Below are 24852 nucleotides of genomic sequence, written 5' to 3'. Positions count from 1 at the left end.
ATTATTTTTCCATCAAGCTGAAGACGTGCTGCTACCATATTCCTCCCCAGGGCCACAGAGGCAAAGGTGACAGACAACCTTGGATCAGAGATGCCTGCGATGTCAGCCCATGGGCAACCTCTCTGGGAAATCACTTCCATTGCCAGGAGTCCTCACTCAGTGTATTAGTTGGTCAGGTTCATATGACAATTACCATACCATGGCCTGGCTTAAACAACAAGAAGTTATTGGCTCATGATTTTGAGGCTATGAGAAGGCTGGAATCAAGATACGAGATTTCTTCCAGAATCTGTAGCATTCTGGTGCTGACTGCCGGCAATCTTTGAGGTTCCTTGGCTTCTATATCCACGTCTCCCATCATGTGGCGGTGTCTTCTCCTTTCTGCCTCCTGTGATTTCTGGGTTCTCTTTATAAGGCCTCTGTTAATACAGATTAAGGCAGCCCTGTTCAGTTAGTCACACCTTAACTAAAACCAACATTCTTCAAAAGGTCCTAGTTTATAGATTTCCAACCTCAGAGATGCAGATTAAGGTCATGTGTTTGTAGGTGTACATAACCCAATTTACCACACTCAATAACTAGGGAAAACCTTCCACAGAATGCTCTGGTGGGTCAATGCCACACCCCTTCTTGGAAGCCTCTGTAATGATAAAGGTGAAGTTTACCAATAGAAAAGAAAACAATAACCATCAATTATCAAACCACAGGCAAATCAGTGGTCACAGTATATTTCCTGGGGCTGTATGTCAGAGGGAAATTCCTAACTACTTCTGTCCACTGGACCTTAATCAGGGGCAAATTTTCCCTTCACAGCCCCTACCACCCTGCTCTTCTCACATAAGAAGTCCCAGGCCCCTACAGTTGCCTAGTGCTGTTGGCTGGTGGGTATTCACAGTTAGGTCCTTCCTCCCCTGCCTGGTTTGAGGACTCTACTTCCTTTACAACTACCATTCTCTCACCCCAGAAGACCTTCTGCTACTCCTCTTCTATTCCTCCCTCCTTCTTTCTTCCCCAGCCCCTAGTTTTATCTCCATTTAGGTAAGCATTTATTTTTTGGTGGCATTGTATCCCACAACTCATGTGATCTTATTTGTACAAAGGGTCTTGGCAGATGCAATCAAATTAAGATGAGATCATAATGAATTATTTGAAAGTAGGGAATACATGGAAATAGGGTCTTTGCAGATGCAATCCAGTTAAAATGAAGTCATACTAGATTAGGTGGGTCCCCAATCCAATGACTGGTGTCTTTCTAAGAGGGAAATTTGAACACAGAAGAGACCAGATATCGAAACACACAGGGAGAGAGCCATGTGATGGTGGAGGCAGAGATAGGAGTGATGCGTCTACAAGCCAAGGAACTCCAGGGGTTACTGGCAACAACCAGACGCTCGGCAAGAGGCATGGAACAGATTCTCTCTCAGAACCTCCAGAAGGAACCAACCCTGCTGCCACCTTGATTTCAGACTTCTAGGCTCCAGACCTGTGGAAGAATAAATTTCTGTTGTTTTAAGTCACCACATTTGTGATAATTTGTTGAGACTGACCTAAGAAATGAGTACAGTATCCGAATGTTTCTGTCTTTCATCTAGGTCAGTGGGTCCAAGAGTCTGTTTCTGCAGCTGTGCCTTAGCAGAGAGGAAGACAAAGTTCAGGACAAGCTCAATAACCAAGTCTTGTTTGACAAAACCACTTGAGACAAGCTCTATAAGGAAGTTCCCAACTACAAACTTATAACTCCAGTTGTCATCTCTGAGAGACTGAAGATTTGAGGTTCCTGGCTAGGGCAGCCTTTCAGGAGCTGCTTAGTAAAGGACTTATCCAGCTGGTTTCAAAGCATGAGCTCAAATAATTTACACCAGAAACACCAACGGCGGAGATGCCCCAATTGCTAGTGAAGATGCGTGAACAGGTCCAACCAACAACTTTTCCAGCACCCCCAAACACTACACTCATTAAGGAATAAGTTCTCCTTCCCTTCTCCCTCCAGCTTCCTATAACCTCTAATCTGCATTCCATCTCTATGAATTCACCTGTTTTGGATTGCACTCTCTGAAAGGTCACAACATACTGCAGCTGATCCAAGTGGGTCATGCCTTTATAAGCTTTGTGGTATTAAGTACAGCTTGAGTCTTTTGGGCTCTAGTACTTGTGTCCTTTCTACCATGCACCTGGTGCCTGTCCCACCATGCACCTTCGGGTGACCCAGGTTTGCATTCTCGGATTACTGAAGAGCCCATCAATTAAATGTTCAGCCTCTGATGAGCACAACCCTTCCCGCAAGGCCCCTACTGAGGCCTCTGCTGGCTGGGAGCTCTCCAGCAGGGGTGGAGGCCTGGTCTTACCTACAGCATCTCTTCTGCTGGAGAAAATTCTGCCCTTCCGTCTCCAGTCTCTGTCTTCCCTTACCTTGTGCTACTTTTCTGCTCAAGGATTTTTGACAGCTGAGGATTCAAGAAACAGAGGGAGCAGGGAAATTTCTCCCTGAGATGTGTGGGTAGGCTAAAACCCAGAGGAGAGAGTAGAACTAAGGGATGAATGGAAACGTGAAGCCAAAGTACAAGACACCAGGAGGCGAGTCTGTAGAACGAGAAACAGACTTACTGCAGTTTCCATAAGTCAAGCATCTCTTTGCCCACCCATTCCTTCATCCATTTATGCATTCACTCCTACAAATTTTTATAAATGTCAGGCACTCAACTATGCACAGGGGATTCTATAGATAAAATAGAGAGCCTTACAATGTCACTAGTCCTTGAGGAGCTCACATATCAGTGGAGGAGACAGATATTAAACATCCTCATTTCAATAAGAGGTCAAACAGTGATTAAATGCTACAAAGAAAAATAAATTTGGGCATGGGGACAAAAAAAGCCTGGAGTGGGGCTGGGTCCTCTGTTTGTCTGGTCAGGAAAGACCTCTGAGAAGGTGACATAGCAGCAGAATCTTGAATCAAGGGAAGGGTATTCCAGGCAGAGGGAATAGCAGATGCCAAGGCCCTGAAGCAGGAGGAGCTCTAAGAATCCCAATGCTGTTGGCCACAGGGAGCAAGGAAGAATGGTAGGAAGCCAGAGGAGGAAGGAGCAAGGTTTCAATCATGAAGGACCTAATTGGCCAAGGTAAGGACTTAAGATTCTTTTATTTTAATGTGTATTTTAATGTGCAAGCCACTGAGGAGTTTGGAGCAGGACAATGACATGATCCAACTTTTTTTTAATGCAATTTTATTGGTATATTCACATGCCATACAATCCATCCAAAGTATAAAATCAATGGCTCACAGTATCATCACATATTTGTGCATTTGTGACTTTTATTTTTACTTTATTTTTTTTAATTAAAAAAAATTACAAGAAACACAAACATTTCCAACACATACACTCAGCAATTCACAATATCATGTGACTTTTATTTTTAAATGTAGTGCTAACCTGGCCACACCCAGTCCAGCTGGTCCTTCCTTTGGGTCTCAGAGAAAGAGATATCTGAAATCAGCCCATTTCTTATTCCCCTTCCTAGAGTCAAATCTTCTTTCCCCCTTTTTCCAGCTCTTTGCCCGATTCTTCTCTTGTGTTGTCTCACACTACCTGTCCCCAAAGCCTACGGTTCCAAGAGGAACTTCTGCACTGCCCTGTCTCCTATCTGTCAAGTTAGGGCCCAGGAGACACAGTGCAAGTCTCAGAAGGCACATTTGCATTTCATGTGTATAAATAGAACAAAATGGACATAGGGCTATAAGACAAACTACTGGACTAGGATGCTCTAAAGCATGAAGAGAAGGGAAAGTTATCCAAGTACAACTAAATATAGATGCCACTGCTGACCACGTTGTTGAGATGCAGAGATTTACAGCAGGTGCGTAGTTTTGCTTATCACCACAGCACACAGCCACCTTGAAGTCATTTTTTAAATCATTCAGCAAATAGGCTCCTGGAGAACAGCCCCACCCACCGCTTTGCAGATGTGGAACCAGGGCTGCAGGGAGGTGACACAGATCACCCCAAGGCCACATGGCAGCTAAATGCCAGTGCGAAGACTCCATCCTGGGTCTCATGACAACCAAGCAAGTCCTCTTTCGACAATGCCATATCTCCTCTCAGTAAAGATTTTTTAAAGGCAGGACAATAACAAAAATAACCTATGCACCACTTTTACCTAATACAACTCAAGAAACTGATTTGAGGAACAGAAACTTGGTTAAGGTTTGCCCACCTACCACAGCATAGAGAAAGTGAAATCCTAAAAATAGAAGGAAATGGTTTATGTGATAGAAAGTGTTCTGCTCAGGATAATCACAGGATTGCCTGTCTGAAGTCTCATACTCACACTTAGAAATGTTAAAGTCTAATATAAGCTTCTCCAATATACCATAAAATAAACACTCTTTGCAGAGTTCAACAATTTACAAAATACTGTAATCATAGCATCTTCTTATTTGGCCCCCATCAGAATCCTGCAATATGCTGAGAATCAGTATCACCATTATCCCTTTCTACAAAGGAAGCAATAGAGGCTCAGAGAACTTAAATGACTTCCTACGATCATGCAATTGAACTTTGAACTTCAGTCTGCCAAATTCATTTTTAAGATAGCATCTTAGTTTGCCAGTGTATCAGTTTCTTAAATGCTGCCAGAATTTGATATACCAGAACTGGAATGGCTGTTAAAAAGGGGGATTTAATAAGTTACAAGTTTACAATTCTAAGCCTATAAAAATGACCAAACCTCCCCCTGTCTACGTGGGACATGACTCCCAGGGGTGTGAACCTTCCTGGCAACGTGGGACAGAAATCCTAGAATGAGCTGAGACTCAGCATCAAGGGATTCAGAAAAACCCTAGAATGAGCTGAAACTGAGCCTCAAGGGATTGAGAAAACCTTCTGGACCCAAAGGGGGAAGAGTAAAATGAGACAAAGTGTCAATGGCTGACAGATTCCAAACAGAGTCGAGAGGTTATCCTGGAGGTTATTCGTATGCATTAAGTAGATATCACCTTGTTATTCAAGATATAATGGAGAGGCTGGAGGGAACTGCCTGAAAATGTAGAGCTGTGTTCCAGTAGCTTGATGATGTTTCTTGATGATGACTGAATAATGATATAGTTGTCACAATGTGACTGTGTGATTGTGAAAACCTTGTGTCTGATGCTCCTTTTATCTACCTTGTCAACAAACGAGTAGAATATATGGAATAAAAATAAATAATAGGGGGAACAAATGTTAAAATAAATTTAGTTTGAAATGCTAGTGATCAGTGAAAGCGAGGGGTAAGAGGTATGGTAGGTATAATCTTTTTTTTTTTCTGTTTTCATTTTATTTCTTTTTCTATTGTCTTTTCATTTCTTTTTCTGAATGGATGCAAATGTTCTAAGAAATGATGAATATGCAACTAAGTGATGATATTGTGAATTACTGATTATCTATGTTAATTTTTATTTCATTTGTTAATTTTTTAATTAATAAATAAATTTTTTTTTTAATGTCCAAACTAAGGCATCTAGGGAGAGCTACCTTAACTCAAGGAAGGTTGTTGGGTCAGGAACACCTCTGTCAGCTAGGAAGTCATGTGACTAGCTGGTCCCTTGCTCCTGGGCTCTGTTGCCTTCAGCCTCTGTTCCTCGGGGGTTCCTCACTTTGCTTCTCCTGGGCTGGCCTTCATCTCTTGACTTCCCTTGGCTCTCACCAGGTTCTGACTTGCTTAACATTTCATAGCAATGTCTGCTGGGCTCCAAGCATCTCCAAACATCTGTGTCTCTGTTCTCCAAGTATCAGCATCTGTGTCAGCTCTCCTGTGAAGTTACTTTTGGCTCTCTCTCTCTGTCAGCTCTGTCATTTCTGTCAGCTCTCTCTCCAAACGTTTCCTCTTTTAAAGGACTCCAAGACAACTTGAATGGGTGAGGTCACATCTCCATCTAATCAAAAGGTCATACCCACTATTGGGCATGTCACATCTCTGTGGAGATAATCTAATCAAAGGTGCCCAACCTACAGTATTGATTCAAGATTAAAGGAACATGGCTACCCCCACAAGATTGAATTAGGATTAAAACATGGCATTTCTGGGGTACATAATATTTTCAAACCAGCACAGCCAGTCTGCTATGACAAATACCATGCAATAGTTGGCTTAAAATAAATAACAAGATTTATTAGCTCACAGTTTCAGAGGCTAGAAGCCCAAAATTGATGAGTGGGCAAGACCATGCTTTCTCTCCTCAAGTCTGTAGAATTTGGACACTGGCTTATCACAATCCTTGAGGTTCCTTGGCTTGTATCTATGCTTCCCATCACATGGTAAGCTCTTTCTCCTTGTGTCTGCTCATCCAGTTTCTGCTCACTTCCAGCTTCTCCCTGTAGTCTTCTCTGACTCACTGTGTCTGAGTTTCTTCGGCTTGTAAGAATTCCAGTATTATGTACTAAGGCCCACCCTGATTCAGTTGGGCCATGCCTTAACTAAAAATAATGCCTAAAGAAGGTCCTATTTACACATGAGTTCACACTCCCAGGAAAGCAGGTTAAGACTTGAGAGCATGTCTTTCCCTGGGGTACATAATTCAATCTATCAGAGGTAAAGTAGAAGAAAACATCATGGAAGACATGGGCTTGAATTCTGGCATTCCTTTCTCCTTGCGCTCTATCTTTAAGCAAGTTGTTTAGCACACAGAGCATCTCTAAAATAGGGAGGGTAACACCTATGAGGCTGCTGTGGGCATTAAATGAGAGACTGTATGAAAAGTACCTAGCTCAGGCTCTCAAACAGGTGGTCTTAGTTTTTACCAATATATACAGCTTCTTTACATTAATCTAATTTGTTAGCCACTCATTGCACAACCCAGGATTTAAAGACACAGAGGAGAGACACCCTTTCCTATGGGCTCACTCCCTCATTCATTGGCCTTGTTTCTTATTGAAAAAATCTTAGCCTGTTTTAAACACAGAATCACGTAGCAAAAGAATTAGTAAGTGGGATCACCAGAAAGGAGCTGTGCAGGTGAAGATGGCTTGCATGTCCTTCATACCTATAATAAACTTTAATGAAGTGTCTACTATAAACCAAGCTTCAGTGAGACCATGAGAAGCCAGTAGTCAGAGCCCCAGGCATCAGGGAACTGATGTCTTTGGTGAAGACAAATGCTTTGCAAGTCATTTGCTCTACCAACATGACTCAGTTCTCCTCCAGGCCCCTGGCTCTCGAGAGTTCAGAAATAGATAAACAAATAAATGCTCCTTTTGCCCCTCTGGTTCCTCCATTTCTCTGCAAAACTACTCTACAGTTAAATGAACATTCGATGTTAGCAGAGAGAAAAATGGTGTCCTTCAAAGCTTTGGCCCAGAAGCCATTCCCATAACTGCTGCTCCCCTTCTGTTTTGGTTTGCTAAAGCTGACAAAATGCAACAATCGGAAATGGACTGGCTTTTAACAATGAGGATTTATTAGCATGCAAATTTACACTTCTGAGTCCCAACTGAGGAATCAACAGGATGATACCTTCTCTGAAGACCAGTTACCCACAAGCTTGGGCTCCTCTGTCAGAAAGCAAGGCATCTGTCACCGTCTTCTGATCCTTTACTTCTGGGTTTCATTGCATCAGTGTCTCGCCTCTCCGTCTGTGGCTTTTTCTGTAAACTTCTCTGGGTGTTTCTCTGAATTTCATCTCTCAGCTTCTGTATGTGTTTTATCCTGTTATGAAGGATTCCAGTAAGAGGATAGCTCATTCAAGGTGGGTCACATCCATTTGAAATAACCTAATAAAAAAGTCCCAACCACAATAAGTCTACATCCACAGGAATGGATTGAAATGACGTGATCCTTTCTGGAGTACAGAAAGCCAAACTATGACACCTTCCTTCGCTGTGAATTAATTTACTTGACTGTACCTGGGTGTGAGGAGAGCTGGTGAAGTACTTCTTGGCTGGCAGTTTCTTCCCAGGCTATGGAGTGGGGAGCTTGAAATTGGGGTAGTCAATAGGCCATCTCTGCAATCGTCAGAAAGAAAGCCAAACGTATCAGCAAACACATAACACCTAATGAAAATAATTTGGGGAAGCTGAAAATAAAAAGATGCAAAAAAGAGAGATAGAGAAAGACATATAGGTATAGATTAATAATATTAATTGCGAACAGAATAAAATTCAAGGTGAAAAAGGGAATATATAATTATAAAATAAACCCCACCAAATTTAACAGTCATAAACCTTTGTGTACCTATAAGTATAGCTCAAGCTATATAAAGCAAAACCTGGTGAAAATTTAAGGAGACACTGACAAGTTCTCATAATGGGGGACTGTAAACACATCTCTCAGGAATTGGCTGGTAAGTTATGCAAAAAAATGAATATGGCTTTGGAAGTCCTGAATAATACAATTATCAATTATAATCTAGTAGATACATGGAGAGAATTTTTTTTTTTTTACCAACAATGGAGATTACGCATTCTTTTCAAGCTCTTATGAGATATTCTCCAAATATATTAGGCCACAAAAGAAAGCATAACAAATCCCAAAAGCAAATCTCTGGCAGTACACATTCACCAACTATAATAGAATAAAATATGAAAATAATAACAGAGGATAGCCCATAAAAATCTCTCTTCATGGATTTTTTTAACACTCTACAAAGTAATTGTTAGGTTTAAAACAGAAATTATAAGGTATTTAGAGCTGAATCCCAATAAGTACTATATACCAAAACCCTTGGGATGTGCCAAGGAAGAATTCAGAGGAAAACTTATAGCTTTCAATGCATGTGGCAAAAAATGAAAAAGGCTGAAAGTAAGTGAATCAAGAAGCTGGGGCTAGGGAAGTCAAAATAAATCTTTAAAAAGTTGAAGGAAGGAATTGAGAAAGATGAAAAGAGAAATGAATGAAAGCAAAAAACAGAAGCACCACAGAATTGATGAGTTAAACTGATTCTTTGAGAGGACCAATGAGAAGACAAACCTTTGGCAAAGCTATCAAGAAGAAAGAAACAAGACAAACTCATAAGTCAAAATTTATAAGTATGTTTACCTTCAAAATGTAAGCATTTTGAAAATTACTAGATGAAATGATCAATTTCTTAGGAGGATATTATCAAGATTCATTCAAGGAAAAGTAGAAAACTTGAATGGAATCATAACTACAAAGAAACTAAAGAGATGAAGACCTAGCATTAAAATAGACGTTAAGCACAGAAGTTCTATTAGACCTTTAGGGAGGAGGTAATTCTATATAAACTGTCTGAAAGCAAAGGAAAAGATGGAAAGTATACCCAACTCATTTTATAGGTTCAGTATAGCACTGATACCAGACTATATGTGTGTGTGTATGTGTCTATGAACAAAATGCAAAGTTCCATATGCAGCAATGCATTAGAGAAATAATACAAAAAGGCCATTCTAGAAATGTAATGATGTTCCAACATTAGGAGTCTATTAGAGATGAAAGTAAAAACCAAACATGTGATCATATTGACGGTCATTTCCAAAACATTTGCTAAAATACATCACCCATTCACAATAGAAAACCAGGAAAAGAAATATCTTGAACCTCATAAAGTGTGTTAGTAACCTAAGCAAGCATCATTTCACTGGTTAAATAGTATAAACCATTCCCTTTAAAGTCAAGGATAAGACAAGATGCCTATTCAATATCGTACAGCAGGTCCTAGGTAATACACCGAGACCAGGAATCGCTGATACAATACCTTGATAAGTCTTTTCTTTGGGTTTATGGAAATAACACTTATATCTGTCTGCACTTTACATTTTACGAAGGAATTCCATAAGCATGATCTCCTGTGACTCTCACAATGACCAGCGGTGGACGAAGACAACTATGGTCACCCCAACTTTAAGAATGAGGCCAACAGTCAGAACTATCAGATTTCCCCTAAAGAGTTCCAGCAGGTGAGTAGTGATGGAAGCCCAAGTTGTCTTTGTCCTCGTTGAAGGGTCAGGCACTCTCTCTTAAAACACAATACACATATGATTAAAAATAGATAAATAGTAGGGGGAACAAATGTTAAAATAAATTTAGAAGATTGAAATGCTACTGATCAATGAAAGGGAGGGGTAAGAGGTATGGTATGCATGATTTTTTTTTCTGTTTTCTTATTTTTGTGAATTGATGCAAATGTTCTAAGAAATGATCATGAAGATGAATATACAACTATGTGATGATATTGTGAGTTATTGGTTATAGATCAAGAATGGAATGATCATATGGTAAGATGTTTGTGTTTGTATGTTGTGTCGAATAAAAAAATAAATAAAAAATACACACAATAACCCTCTTGCTAGTGATAACTGATACTGCCCAAGCCACTGTCCCTCTGAACAAGTGAGGAACCCGAGATGCTAACGGGGTGAGGAGAGAGGGAAGACGCTGATTGTGAATGATAGGGTGGGAAAAAGAAGGAAGGAAAAGAGCACTGAAGACAAATGTCTCAATGCTATCCCTAGATACTGTTTGATAGACAAGGTTGGCCAAAACTCAAATGGTGCCCATTCTACACCAGCGACTCTTCTAAGCACTTATAACCACGATCAAGTGTTAATGTGAAGCTGATACCCTGATTCTGGGGAGACAGTAGAGCTCAGCCTGCCAGATGTGTGTTTTGGCTATAGAAACAATATCACTGAAAGAAGAAAGCAACAATTTTGCTCACTGAAAATTTTGTTTGTTTGTTTTGGCATTCTATGAGGTCAGGTGAGGAAAAAAGGCTTTAGGGAGGCTTTAGCGCACACACTCATGCAATTTTCTTAGAAACACATCCGTTTTTAAGTATCTTTTACTGCTGCTTTAAATTAGCCTTAAGCCCACAGAGATAAAGGAAGCAAGGTTTTTTTTTTTGGCTTGTTTCTTTCAGCTGCTTCATCTATGTACTATGGGTCTCACTCAATAGAGCCATAAAGGAAAATCGGAGAAAATTATGATTGCCCTGTTAGGAAACTAAGTAGAGAATATACAGAAGTGTTATTTTAAATATAATAATAACTCCCTGCTCCAAACTTCTTTTATCTGCAGCTATACTCATTTCTTACACATCAGAGGTCCTCGATGCCATCTCCATTCCCCCCAATCTGCTTTTAGACTTTGCTGAATCACCTATAAAAAGCCTATTAACACTTTGATTTTGTGCAGCTTTTCCTAAGCACATATGGTTATGACTGTAGAGTTAGACAAGCCCAACTCTAGCCTCACGTGAACCTATCTGAGATTACCCAAACAGAATTATTTTACTTTGCACAGCCTGTTTCTCCCGGAATAACTTTCTGAATCTAGTGACATTCTAGTCTCTCTTTAAATTCACCACTTCCAGGAAGCCCTCCCTGATATCACCCTCATATGTGTAAAACCTGTAGAAATCACCCAGAACAGAAGCTCCCTTAGCACTTCTCCCAGCACAATTTTTAAAAACTTGTCAGACTCATCTGAAATTGAAAGTTCTAGGAGGGCAGGGAGTTTGTCCTATTCAGCTCTGCATCTCCACTGCCTTTGAATTAAGAAATAAATTAATATTTCAGATTTAATAATTTGTCATGGAAATTGAAGATCAATGCTTAGAAAGCTTTTTTTTTTTCAACTCCCTTTTTATTTATTTATTTATTTCCTTTTTTTTTCCTTACTCCTCTGTCCCTACACGGGATAAAGGGAGTGTCAGTCATAAGGTTTTTACAATCACATGGTCATATGTTAAAAGCTCTATAGTTATTAGAAAGCTTTTAAAATATAGTCTTTTCATGAGACAAGTTGACATTTTAATTTCCAAAAATATCAAACTACAGGCAAAGGCACTTTAGAAATGATTTATAGTGTTTTTAATGGGAACCTAATAAATAGTACTCATAAGGAAATAATAAGACAATGTTTCTTTAGCATTAGCAATATACGTGGGTATTTACTTAAGAGTTTATTATAAAAAGCCCATAACTGTCTGACTAAATCAGATTAGAAGCAGAGATGGATACAGCCACTATTCTTAAGTAATAATAGTTTCAATTTGCTAAAGCTGACAAAATGCAATATACCAGAAATGGGTTAGCTTTTACAATAGGAATTTATTAACTTACAAGTTTAAAATTCTGTGACTGTGAAAGTGTCCAAATCAAGGCATTATCAGGACAATACCTTCTTCCTGAAGAAAGGCTGCTGGTGAGCTGGAACTCCTCTTTCCCATGGGAAGGCCCATGCAACATTGCTGGTCTCTCCCATCTCTCCCGGGTTTCATTGCTTCATTGGCTTCCTCTCTGAGCTTCTGCATGTTTCTCTCTTTTCTATTCTGTTTCTCGTAGCTTCCCTGAGGCTTTTTTTTTTTTTTTCTGTGAGCTTCCCTGTGTGTTTTATTCTCTTTTAAAAGACTCCCATGAGAGGATTAAGACCCACCTTGAATGAGGTGGGTCACATCTCAATTGAAATAAACTAATCAAAGGGTCCCACTTTCTATAGTTTTATACCCACAGGAATGGACTAAAAGAACACAATCTTTTCTGGGTACAGTACAGCTTCAAACCATCACAGTAGCTCTTTACAAAAGTGATTTTCTGAGAAGAATATCCAAGAAAGATAACAGTTTAAAAAAGAAAAATATTTGAAATTATGCTTAGAGAAGGAGGAGGGTAAAAAAGATAGAGTTGTAAATGGTTCTGATCAATGGAGGGAAAAAATCAGGTATTAAATTTTATCCAGATTAGGGCAATAATGTCACTTCTCAAAAGAAGTCGATGAAAATGTCATAAATAACAAATATGAAATCTATCAATCTGAACACACTAAAGATTTGTGAAGCAATGTCATTGCATTATAGAATGATAGGAATTATGTCTAGGGGAGACAGATTCTTAGAGTGGCAAGTATTACAGGAGAATACTAGGATAATTTTCATTAAGATGACTGTAAAAGCAAATTGCCTAAAATGATCTGTATGGACAGGGACCCTGCAGAAAGTAGTTCCACTGAAAGAAGTAGATATGAGCTAACTCTGGGGCGGCCTCTGTCTAATAGATCATTTTAAATCATGCTGTATTGGAATTTTAAAAATGCAATGAGATAGCCACGTCAGGCACTTAAACCAGTTTAAGTAGCAGACGCTTGTCATGTGCCCCCAAATGTTTTCCCAGGGGAGAAGCCATAATGGAATTGACCTGATCCTTCTGAATTCTTCTCCTTGAATCCTTTGTAAGCATGGATTTGGAAGATAAATATCCAAGATTAAGGGGGCAAGATGTAGTCATGAAACAGTGGAAAGCTGGCTGATATTAACCAGGATTTAACCTGGGAACTGTTCTCTTCCAGGAAGTATCTGTGAGGTGGGGGTTAAGACCAGGCCCTTCCTCACATCACAACACAAAGCTTCTGGCTTTGATCTGATCTGAGGGGGAGATGAATCACTCCTTTGATCTCAAGGGAGAGTTTCCAAACAGAAGTGATATTTGAGTTGGGAAATGAGTGGCCTCAAAATACAAAAGAGGCAAGCCCACAGCTTCTTGGCAGGCTTCTTGGGCTGGACAATATATCTGCAACTGATATAATAATAACAACAATTGCCTCTTTTCTATGGTGGAGCCAGGTAGGTGAACAGATATTTGCTATCAAGTAGGAACAAGATGGAAATATGTATCTTCTTTGAATATAAAAAATGTATGGGATGGGGACAGGGCTGTTCCCGGGAGGCTGTGCTGGGTTGACAGGTGCATGACAGTGGGAGCTGCTCTCGGCACAAGTATGTATGGCAAAGGCAAGAGTAACAGCAGCGCTGTCCCCTCCGACAGCCAGGTCCGGGAAAAGTTAGCACTCTATGTATATGAATATCTGCTCCATGTAGGAGCTCAGAAATCTGCCCAAACATTTTTATCAGAGATAAGATGGAAAAAAACATCACTTGGGGGAACCACCAGGATTCTTACATTCTTGGTGGTGTGTATTTTGGGATCTCTACTGTGCAGCTCCAGAAAGACGGGAACCATGTGAACACTCAAGTGAGGCAAATTCTTCCATGATTATAGTGCTGCAGCAGCTCCCAGTCCAGTGCTAGGAAACATTCCCCCAGGAGATGGCACGCCTGTAGGTACTGCACCACCAGGGTTCTTTCAGCCTTTTATGTCACCTCGGTACCTTGGAAGTCCCAGGTCAACATTGAGGATACCTAACCAGGCACTTGGAGGTGTTCCAGGGAGTCAACCATAACTTCCCAGTGGAATGGACCCAACTTGACAACAAGGTCATCCAAATATGGGTGGGCCAATGCAGAGAAGACTCCTCCAAGGGAATTGGTACCCTTAGGACCACAGATCTGTGAAGGTGCAATGAGACCCCAACTGAATGCTTTATGTGGCCCTAGAATGCCTGGAATGAGCATGGGTCCAGGTTGTGGTAGACCTTGGCCAAACCCAACAAATATCAATTCAATACCATACTCCTCAGCATCTCCTGGGAATTATGTAGGTCCTCTAGAAGGTGGAGGGACACCAGGAACACCCATCATGCCTAGTCCAGCAGATTCAACCAGCTCTGGTGATGACATGTATACTTTAATGAATGCAATACCTCCTGGACCTACAGACCTAATTTTCCAATGCGCCCTTGGTCAGATGGTCCCATGGTGGATTTGCAGGAATGGAGTCACATCACATGAATGGCTCTTTAGGCTCAGGAGATATGGACAGTATTTCCAAGAATTCTCCCAATATTATGAGCCTGAGTAGTCAACTAGGTACTCCAAGGGATGATGGTGAAATGGGGTGGGGGGAGAATTTCTTAAATCCTTTTCAGAGTGAGAGTAACTCCCCCAGAAGGACAATGAGTGTGTGATCTATTACCAAGTCTCCTCGTGAAAACCATTGAGTCAGCCCTTCACAGAAATACTACGGAAGAAAATTATTCATCACAGTGTACAGGTAAACAAAGGACTCTCAGTCACATCAAACCAACCTTTTTATTTCCTGCTCTCTCCCCTATTTTGTGAAGAAAGCGGGTCCAAACGTGATTCAAATAACTGTATGGAGCGGCATAGTAGAATTACCCTAAACTGCAAATAATTATCTGTGTATGTATATGTGTGGGAAAGAGAATATATTGCGTATGTGTAAGTCATCCAAACATATACATACATTGACCCCACAGGACATTGCAAAATATTATCACATGACATCTTAAGTAGAAATAAGTAGGGACTTTTTTTCATGTTTACATTTTAATTATTAAAAGTTGTTCCTGCCCTTCCCTAAAATATTTTGTGCTGTGTATATCACTGCTTTATATAAGGTTTTTTTTAAGATGTTGTGGTTTTGTAAATGTCTGCAATCATGGATAGGAATACAATTGCTTATTTGAGAACTTTCATTAAAAAAAAGTATAGTTTCCTCTCTCTTGAAGACTTTGAAGCTCCAAATATGTCTCAAAAAACATGTACCTAAAACAGGAGTTCGCAAACTTTTGTATAAAGGGCCAGATAGTAAATGTTTCAAGTTTTGAGGGTCATAGGGTCTGCTGTTATAGCAAGAAAGCAGCCATAAGACAATATGTAAATGAATGGGCATAACTGTGTTTCAATAAATCTTTATTTACAAAAACAAGCAGTGGGCCAGATTTGGCCTGCAGGCCATAGTTTGCCAATCCCTGATCTAAAATCATGTCAAAATGCAACAAGCAATATACCCTACTATAACACATTCTTTCATGCAGAATAAGTAGGTAAAGACAGACTAGGTCAAAATGACCCTAACATTTGAGGAAATATTCTTGCTGAAAGTGAGAATGATCATGGTAGTAGGGGGAAAAGAGAACATATTTATTATTTAACAAACATTTATATAACACTTACTAAATGACAGGCTCTAATCCAAGCACCTTACCATTATTAGCTCATTTAGTTATTGAAACAACTCTAGGAGCTCAATGCTGTTATTATCAGATGAGTCTAATAGAAGAGGAAAGTGAGGCATGGAGAGGTTAAGTAGCTTGCCCAAGGTCACAAAGCTTGTAATGGGGGAAGAAAAGACAAGAATGAGAAATTGGAAGACTCCCTTATGGAAATACTATCAGAACACAGCATTAAATTCTCCTTGACCACTTACTAGCTGTATGTACTTGTACCTACACCTCTCCAAGTACCAGTTTCTTCCTCATAATGTTGTGATGGTGACATCCTCCCTTCTGACTACGCATGATTCCCGCACGTCTCAAATGTGATTATACATTCAAATGTTCTTTATTTCTTCTGTTCACTCTCATAAAATGTTGGTTATCAACACTCACTTATCTAACAAATATATATTGAGTACCAATTACGAAGCATAGATACTCAAAGATATACACCAATTTATTCGTTTTTGTCAAATATGAAAATCAACATCCAAAATTGAAACAAAGTATTTATACTAGGACTGAAATTCGTGAACGATCAGTGCAATCATCTCAACTCTCCAGAATTCAGAAAAACATAAAAAGCCTCTCTACTACCCTAGGCTCTATAAGTTTCCACATTCATGAATTAATTTGATCCTAACAAGAATTATTCTGCAAACTAGAAAAATAAATTTCAGAACAGCAAGTTCACCTGCTCAAGTTCATATTTCAAGCCAGTTCCCCTAGCTCTTTCCAACATGATAATAATAAAGTCGCTCAATGGGAAGAAAAAGGTGTTGAGGAGAGCCTCAACCTTATTATTTTAATAAATCTCGTAAGAGTGTTTCTGATTGCTTAAAAGTACCTCATTTATCTATACTATTTGGAGTTGAATTGCCAACATACTTGACATTTTTGGTAACTAAAGGTTATCTCTTTATTTACAAAAACTAATCATCTTAATCATTCCTTATTCAATCAATGTTTATTTCCTTAAACATCAATATTCACATTTGTTATATTGCCATCTTAGTCCAGTTTTCAGTTTCTCCCATCTAGCAAGGCAGTAAGTGATTATGATAAAGAAATACCAATTCTGGAAGATGCAATTAGGAGCTATAAAACCAGAAGATCCTATATTGAATCAATTAGGATGCTTTCAACCACAAATAACAGAAAACTCAAACTGGCCTAAACAATATGGAAATGCATAAGTTCTCCTAACTGCAAGTCTCAATGTAGAGCAGGCTACAGGGTTGATTTTGTTCAGTAGATCCAGTTCAGTTTCTCTGAAATTCTCTTGGTTTTGCCCACCTTCCTGTGGCAGCTTTGTCCTCAGGCTGGCATCAAGGCAGCTGCAGTTGTCACATAAGAAGATACTAGAGTCTTTCATTCTCTAGGTCTCAGAAACCTGGGAGACTTTCTCCCAGAATCCCTGAGCATGTGTCATCTTGCATCTCATTAGAACAAGGTAGGTTAGATGCCTATTCATGAACCAATATCTGAGAACAGAGGAATATCATGTGCTAAATGGCTTAAAGCTGAACAAACCCTAACAAAGGCATGGGGAAAGGTGACATTATAATATGTGGCTTAGATACAGAATGGGCCACATTTGGAGCTGAGATTAACCTTTTAAAGCTCACAATTGTAATACAATATGAAATGTATCAGGGAAAAGGTTTTGTTGTTGTTTTTGGTTGAGTGCCCTCTGAAATCACATCCTATGTTTGGGATTAAAATACAGGCTTATGTTCCCACATTATAATTCCTGGTCAAAGGCAAACTCTATATCCTACTTTTGAAACTGAAGAAGCCAAGTTCGTGATTCTGAAGGCTCTCTTGTAGCAAGGGTTTGGGGAAGGGATCTTACTCTGGCCAACTGGACACTCACCTTAGCCTCTGCCAGACATTGAATCTGGTGTAAATGACCCAAGGAAGCAGGGCCAGAACAGAATCAATGGTCCACTGGAAAGGATCTTTCACCTTGGCTAATTGATCAAAATCACTGGGGAGTCCACTAATCCATCCCACTTAATCTAGGAATGGATTAAGTTCTGATAAACAGAGGCATGGACTCCCAATCCCCAGACACAAGCCAGTTCACAGACCAGAGCCTCTTGAATGAAGAAGAGGCTGGGTATGTACCCTTGACAAATGCTACAATAAGATCACACATACCGGAAATTCTCATCCTGATCTTCCCAAACAACAGCTACCACCATCAATCAAGGTAAGTGTGTACCAGGGAAAGAAAAATACTTGAATCTTTAGAGGATTGTCAGAAACTGAGTGTGTTAGTTTCCTTGCTTGCTCAAGTAAATACCATGCAATTGGCAAACTTAAAGAATGGGAATTATTAGCTCACAGTCTTGAGGGTAAGAGAAAGTTCAAATCAAGGTGATGCTTTCTTCCCGAAGACTGGCTCTCTCAGGCTGTCTGCTGGCGATCCTTGGTCCTTGGCTTCTCTGTTGCATGGCAACGCACCTGGTGGCCTCTCCCTTCTCTTCAGGGTTCCATTGATTTCAGCTTCTGGCTACTCCCTCTGCAGCTGTCTTTCTGGCTGAATTTTATTCGGGTTATGGAAGACTCCAGTCATAGAATTAAGACCCATCCTGGGCCATACCTTAACTGAAGTAACCTCATCAATAGGTCTTACTCACAGGGGGCCACCCCCACAGGGATGGATTAAATTTAAGAACATGTTTTTCTGGGGTACATTCAGCTCCAAACCACCACACTGGGTTTATTACTACTGCTAATTCCTGTGGACCCAGAATACTACTGCTGACCACCAGTTAGTAGGGAGTTATGAGGAATAAAGTGATAAATTGAATTTTGGCTTAGATCCTTCTTCACTAAGCTAAAAGATAACAAAGTCTGAATTCACTTCCCCATCTTATGGTGGTATACATGGAACAGATATGCATAACAGTCAGCAAATGGCCTAATTGGCTCTCTAAGGACTGTCATGTAGGAATAGCCAAATGTAGACTCATGGATTTCTCCATATATAAAGTAGACATCACAGGTGAGATCATGTTCATAGGATCATTTCAGAGATTAAAATAACTGAAAGATCCGGAAGTGGCTATTGCTAGTAATTACATCTCCATTTTACCTCTCTTGTTTGGCCAGTGCAGAAAACCAGATGGGTCCTGGTGAATGGCAGTGGATTATCATATACTTAAGCAGTTAGAGCTGCTGTTCCAGGTGGCTTCTCTAGACTACAGCACATCAACACCTGGAACATAGGATGCACCTATGGATTTGCCTATTTCCTCTATCCCAACACACAGAGAATACCAGAAGCAGTTTTGTGGTTGTTATTGTTTTACATGGCAAGGACAATAGTACACCTCTATTGTCCTATCTTAGAATTATATTACCTCTCTGGTGCCATGCTGCAATTTGATCTGTAGGACCCTCAATCATTTTACAGGACCTCGAGCTGATAGGATCCAGGGAGCTAAAGTAGCAGATACCCAGGTTGCCTGAGTAAGACAAAGCAATGGTGAAAGATAAATCTCACAAATTCACAACAGATTTGGAGCAATGGATTAGGGGCAGAGGAGGGGCATCTGATTATCTGAAGCATGTAGGGCTTCTTGCTCCAAAGTGAGGAAAAACTTGTTGTGCCTCACATGCCCTATCACTCAGAATCAGGTCCAATCTTTGTGGGCCTTTTTGGATTTGGGACCTGTATAATATAGTTGAATGGTCCATCTAATTCAACAGATGTCTCAACTAACAGTCAGCTAAGTAAATGGTCTTAGCCAGTTATCCAGCTAACCCAATGGAGCCTGAAGTGTCTATGGCCAACTGCAATGTAATATGGATTCTGTGGCAGGCCCTGATAGGAGAAAGAGGGCCCTCGAGTTTTGAAGGAAAGTTCACACCTCTCAGCAAATACTAAATCTTTTGGGAACCAGATTTGGAGTTGCTGTGCTTTGAGGCAGCATGGCATAATGATTGAGTACTCAGGCTCGCCATAGGATGAATCTTATTTCTGCATCTTACAAAATGCTCTGGACCATCTTTCCTATGCCTTGATTCCCATCTGTAAACCTGGCTTAATAGTAGAGGCTTGTTGGGAGGATCAAATCTGCTAATGTGTGAGAAGTGCTTTGCAAGGTGTCTGACGTGTGTGAGTGCTCAATAAATATGAATGATTGCATCCAGTATTTTGACCCAGCATGAATCATGCCACAAACAAAACTTCTACTTTCTGTGGTTTCCCATCACTCCTTTTAGTCCTCTTTGGTGGAGCTAGTCTTCTCATGACTCTGGATGAAAATTCAGCAGGTCCCATAGCTTTTCTACCCATTCCCGGTAATAAATAGCCATGAGTCACATCAAGTCACAGATAGTCTCAATTCAGTAGACAGAATGTCAAAACCCAGAACTTGACAGCATTAAATCTCCCCTCCCCAACTTTAGACTTTTGGGCTGGGAGCCTACATTGGTGAAGGGGATTGTGGCCCTCTGCCCCTCCTCTCTCCCTACTCATGTCCACCCCAACTTGCTGGCTGCAGATACACTCCCAGCAGGGTGAAGTGGGATTGAGGGGACAGAGAGAGGCCAGCTCTAACTTGGTAGGTGGCTTCAGGGACAGAGAGAGGCCAGCTCTAACTTGGTAGGTGGCTTCAGGCTGACTCCTAGGGCTGGAAGATGGTTAGAGTTGGTTCTCTCCTACAGATACGTTAGTGGGCTCTTCGGAGTTATTTATTGGATCCTTTCCTTCCACATTTTCTTTGACCACAAAGGATGCACCTATTCTGGAGGGTCTCTTGAAATTACTTCTTTAATCACTGGGTATGCAGTGTCAACTCCAGTGTCATTCTGCTGAGATCTCCAGGTGATTGATTCAATGAGACCCCTGATCAACCATACCACTGCTCTCTTTCTACTGCATGTGGCCAGTCCTGAGTGGTCCTTGGGAAAAACTGCATCATTTCCCCTCTACACCGTGGATCCCAAGACCACAGCCCTGACATAGAGCAGGGATTCAGCCCTTCTCTCACCCTCTGTTTTTTTTAGGGATGAGTGAGATCCCACCCCACAGGTGGCCTTAGCTGCCTTAAATGTGGTTTAGGCAGCTGTTCTAGTTTGCTAGCTGCCAGAATGCAATAACCAGAATCAGAATGACTTTTAAAAGGGGAAATTTAATAAGTTGCTAGTTTACAGTTCTAAGACCGAGAAAATGTCCAATTAAAACAAGCCTATAGAAATGTCCAATCAAAGGTATCCAGGGAAAGATAACTTGGTTCAAGAAGGCCAATGAAGTTCAGGGATTCTCTCTCAAGTGGAAGGGCACATGGCAAACACAGTTAGAGTTTCTCTCTCATCTGGAAAGGCACATAGTGAACACAGCATCATCTGCTAGCTTCTTCTCCTGGCTTCCTGTGTCATGAAGCTCTCCCAGAGGCGTTTTCCTTCTTCATCTAAAAAGGTCGCTGACTAATGGGCTCTCTGCTTCTCGTGGCTATGATGTTCTTCTGTTTCTCTCTGAATCTCTCTCATTCTCCAAAATGTTACCTCTTTTATAGGACTTCAGAAACTAATCAAGACCCACTCAAATGGGTAGAGACATGTCGTCACCTAATCCAGCTTAATAACCACTCTTAATTAAATCATCTCTCCAAGGAAATTATCTGATTATAGTTTCAAACATACAGTATTGAATTCTGCCTTTACGAAAAGGCAGGGATTATTCTGCTTTTACGAAATGGGGTTTTGATTAAAACATGGCTTTTCTAGGGTCCATACATCCTTTCAAACCAGCACAGCAACAGTCCTGTGTATCTCCTCCCTCCACACATTTCAATGCTCTCCCAGTGGCCCCTGGAAGAAAGTTACAATAAGAGTTGGCAAACTTCTGAAAAGAGCCAAATAGTAAATATTTTAGGTTTTTTGGGCCACACGGTCTATTACAACTACTCTGTATCTTGAAAGCAATCATACAGTAGACAATATGTAAATGAATGAGCATGGCTATGCCCCAATAAAACTTCATTTATTAAAGCAAGCAATGACCAGATTTGTCCCATAGGCCCTAGTGTAAGCAAATCCCCTCTCTTTGTACTTCAAACACTATTATCTCAAAATAGTTTGAGAGGTTTAAGTCATGGAATGCTGTCTCAGACATTTCCTTTGAAAATCTGCATACATGGATTTGCCTCACTCATTTTGGTAATTGATAGCACTTCTGAAAAAAAAAAAGAAGTAGGAAGAGTTTCAACTGTGTTTAGATTGAGGTGGCTGTGGGCGTCCAGGTGGGGTGTTGAGTAGAGAGCTGAGATCTGCACTCTTCCGCAAGGCTAGGTGCTGTGTCTTGGAATTCACAAGTGGAGTGGGTCTGGTTCCTTTCTCAAAATGATGCAAATGTCATCCTCCATTCCACCATCCACTGCCTTGCTGTCTCAAAGAGTGGAGCACATACTGTCACATGCCTTGTTCATGTGTGTCTGATGTTACACCAGCCTTTGTTGTGACTTGCTGCAATATTGAAGCCACTGCAGTTATGGAAGCACCAAGAACTGTTTCCTTTAAGTTGAGTGGCCCTGACAGCTTTGCCTTCATGATTCCTGTGTCTGCTTTTTACTGACTTTTCTGACCCCTCTTCACAGTCAGTCTGTCAGCAGCCACCTCTTATTGGCTATTTCTAGTAGCCTCTTTTCCTACTTTGCTCTTTTACTACTTTTGATGTGCTTAGACTTAACAACCAAAGACTCGAGGTTTGTTCATCGTTAGCTAATGATACTAGGAGTCAGTGCTCAGGGGCTGACTTGTGTGTGACATGTTGAATATTAAAATGGGGACAATGGAACATCTATTTGGGCTGTTCCCAGGCTTTTATTTTTTCCTTTTTATTTATTTTTATTGAGATATTTTCACATATCATGCAATCTATCCAAAGTACTCAATATCATCACATAATTGTGTATTCATCACCATGATCATTTTTAAAACATTTGCATCACTTCATCCCATACCTCTTACCCCTTCCTCTTACTGACCACTAGTATTGCACTTTATCCAATTTTAAAACTTACAATAGAAGTAGGTTAATTAAGACAGTGTAATTATATGTGTATATATCAGTGAAACTAAGCAAAACAAAATATCCAGAAGCAGATCCATACAAACATGGGCAACTTATTTTTTTTTCTTTTTGAAATATAGTTATACAATTATCAAAGATCAGGGCTTCTGGATTACAGTCAACAACTTGAGGTATTTCCTTCTGGCTGTTCTAAAACACTAGTCTCTAAAAAGAAATATGTATATAATGAGTCAGTAGCCACAGTCACTTGTTAAATCCTAATTTCTCCTTCCTATCATTTGATCCTTCTCTCAATCTTCAGGGATATCTGGGCAATGATGATTTTAACTTCTTCATGCCAGAAAGGTTGACCTTCTGGGATAAAGGAATGAACCTTGTTGTTGTTCTTGGACAGACTGGTAACTTTGGGTTTCAGGACTCATTTAGTCAGGCTTGTTTTTAGTAGTTGCTTTTTTTTTTTAAGTTTGTTTGAATGCAGGTGCTAAACTAGAGACCATCTAGCTAGTGCAAACAAACACACCCCTTTTGAAATGGAAGCCCAGAGCCCTCAGGAAGGCATGGTAGGGAGTCGGGGACTAGGAAGTAAGCCAAGCCACGTTCCTTGAGTGCCCTATCTTCACGTGCGCCGCCCCTGCCCTGCAACTCCTGACTTCCCCCATGCCAACACACCTGAACCTGGTCACCCGCACCCCCCGACACTGTCCTCCAAGTGTCTCCACCCCAACCCCCACCCCACCCCGTGTGTCTCCACTGGGCACAAGCATGCATGCCTGCCCAGCCTGACCCACCTTTCCCATCAAAACTCACAGTCTCACTCCGTCCCTCCCAAAACCCTCCCACAGGTGCCCAGCCCCTGGATCCCCACCTCCCCTTCCCTGCCCCCTGCAGACTGTCACCAGCACATCCAGGCTGCAGGTGCTCACCTTCATACCCAGGCCACACCTGCCCAGCCTATACAGTCGTGCAACCCCGCCCTGCCCCCCAAACTCTATGCATGTGTACATCAGTGTAAGGCTGTCCCAGATCCTCATATGTGCACATGTGCATGCCTGCCATGTACCCCAGCTCTGGACAGGCACTAATCTGCACATCCAGGCCCCACCCCTCCCAGCCCATGCAGGTGAAACAGGTCTGCTGCCCCTGAGCTCTGCACGCATGCGCACCAGGGTCCATCCCACAGACACATGCATGTGCTCAGCCACACCCTCCCCACCGGGTGCCCACACATCCATGCACCAACCTCTTGACCCCCATACCCCAACACCCTACCCCACACACATACACAACCTTGCCCCACTCCCTGGCACAAGTGTCCTGTTCCCACATCTGGCAGGTGCTCATGTGTGCATCTGTGCTACACAGCATCCCCTTGCACATGCGTGCACCCCTGAAACGAACTCCCCTGCACCTGTGCACCTGTGCCAGGGCCCTGGCCACCCAACATCACAGCCCACTGACTCACATCCCACAACCCCTGTGACCTGTGCCCACCCCTACACATTCACACATCCATATCCCAGAGGCCCCCTTGACCTCTCCCACTGAGCAAGGACAGAGCCATGTCCTGCCTTCCCTGTACCCAGACCTCTGTGCCACCTACCCCACATCCTAATCCAGCCCCTGTGCATCTGCTTAGCACCCCATACTTCATCCACCTCCTGCCACACCCTACCTCTGTGTCCCCCAGACTGCACCCTGCTCCTATTCTCCAAGGCCTGCCTGAGCTACCGCCCACCACCATGTCCCCACCACTGCTCCTCCACAACCCAGTGCTCTATAACCAAGGTTCACAGTCACCAGTGTAGCATCCCCAACCCGTGCCTATACCTGCGCTGCAACCCATCACTGCACTGTTGTGCCTCGTATCCTGCACCACATCCATCCCGCAAATACAAAGCTTTAGACTACTGAAGGAAATCAGTTTCCAAAGTAACCCTATCAAGATATTTACATGCTGTGAA

At 41.4% G+C, this 24852-nt stretch overlaps 1 long non-coding RNA gene and 1 pseudogene across 3 annotated transcripts; one reads left to right on the top strand and one right to left on the bottom strand.

The window, feature by feature from the left end:
• Nucleotides 1-209: 209 nt before the first annotated feature.
• LOC143648063 (uncharacterized) lies at nucleotides 210-18294 on the bottom strand. 3 transcript variants are annotated; one of them, XR_013158339.1, is made up of 4 exons: nucleotides 18007-18171; nucleotides 7878-8047; nucleotides 7489-7680; nucleotides 210-419 (listed from the first exon to the last, which is right to left on the bottom strand). It is a non-coding gene; the product is annotated as an uncharacterized LOC143648063 (long non-coding RNA). The 3 variants fall into 3 exon arrangements; XR_013158338.1 differs by lacking the exons at nucleotides 210-419; nucleotides 18007-18171 and adding an exon at nucleotides 18194-18294 and having other exon boundaries at nucleotides 7416-7680; XR_013158337.1 differs by lacking the exon at nucleotides 210-419 and having other exon boundaries at nucleotides 7416-7680; nucleotides 18007-18170.
• On the top strand, nucleotides 13705-14790 carry LOC143648062 (single-stranded DNA-binding protein 2-like; annotated as a pseudogene).
• Nucleotides 18295-24852: the final 6558 nt, after the last annotated feature.

Source organism: Tamandua tetradactyla, chromosome 10 (assembly GCF_023851605.1).
Source record: "Tamandua tetradactyla isolate mTamTet1 chromosome 10, mTamTet1.pri, whole genome shotgun sequence".
In the NCBI taxonomy this organism is placed as follows: Eukaryota; Metazoa; Chordata; class Mammalia; order Pilosa; family Myrmecophagidae; genus Tamandua; species Tamandua tetradactyla.
Note: the sequence above shows the minus strand (reverse complement) of the source record. Positions and strands in the feature narration are given on the sequence as shown.